The following is a 1,087-nucleotide window of genomic DNA, read 5'->3' on the forward strand; positions in this document are numbered from 1 at the left end:
CCATAAAGAACTCCTGCTTTGAGTGACTGCTGCTTTTTTACTCACTGAGAAACTTTGTTCTCTACAATCATAAAGTATCAAACTGTTTGATATCAGTATAGATAAAACATCCCACTCTTGCTGAAGAGCAGCTAAGGTTTCCAACCCCAGTGCAGAGAGAGGGGGGTATCTAGATAGAAAGTTCCATATCTATCTTAACTTTATGGTTTCCAAGGAAACAGGATTCTGAGTTCACTTTATAGTCCACATATAGCCCGGCTTTGGTTTGAGTTTACCAAAACACTGCTTCATTCACATTTCATCTGAACTTCACCATTTCTCAGAATTTCAGAACTCCATTTTTTCTTTTGTTTAGTGAACCACTCCATGGTTCCTCTGGTGTGTGGTCTCCCTCACTGACTGATAAATTTGTCAGACTACAGATTAATCCCAGATGTTCTTAGGCTAATTGGAATAGGACACGCTTATATTCCAGATTGTTAAACTGAGGCCCAGATGGAATGTCACTGGACTGAGAGCATCCAGCAAGTTCACACCTGAGCTCCTCCAAACACCTTCCTTACTTGAGGATTCAGAAGGGCCTGCAGTGGGATACAGAGCCCTCTACCTCGGTCAGGAGGATTCCATGAAGGAGATATTGGAACTTGGGTTCCAATACGTAGAAAGATACGTAGGCATTCCCAGGAGAAGGGCAGCATGACTTCTTCATGTGGCCCAGTGACATCTCCCAGAGGGCAAGGGCATCTCCAGGATTTCCTTACTAGAGGTGACAAGGGGCAACAAACTGGTTAAAGGGCAGAAGCGGTCTTGTCTTAAAGCTACATTTGCAAAGTAAGGGCACTATTACTATATAGATTTTATTTTATGAAAAAAGCAAATTTTCCTAAAATATTTTTATTGACATATTGTTATTAGATTAAGGGAAAATTTTAAAACTTATTTTAGCTGGGGTGGCTGGAGTGGGTATGTCGATAATGTCGATTTGGGGAGCATCCAAATCCCACAGCCAACCCCACAAGCCCAGCAGAGGGGAAGCTTACACTGACTCCTTCCCCCTTTCCTCCAGCGCTTTATCCTAGGAGGGCCT

Source organism: Bos grunniens, chromosome X (genome assembly GCF_055505025.1).
Source record: "Bos grunniens cultivar Pamir isolate PY7600 chromosome X, Bosgru_T2T1.0, whole genome shotgun sequence".
Lineage (NCBI taxonomy): Eukaryota > Metazoa > Chordata > Mammalia > Artiodactyla > Bovidae > Bos > Bos grunniens.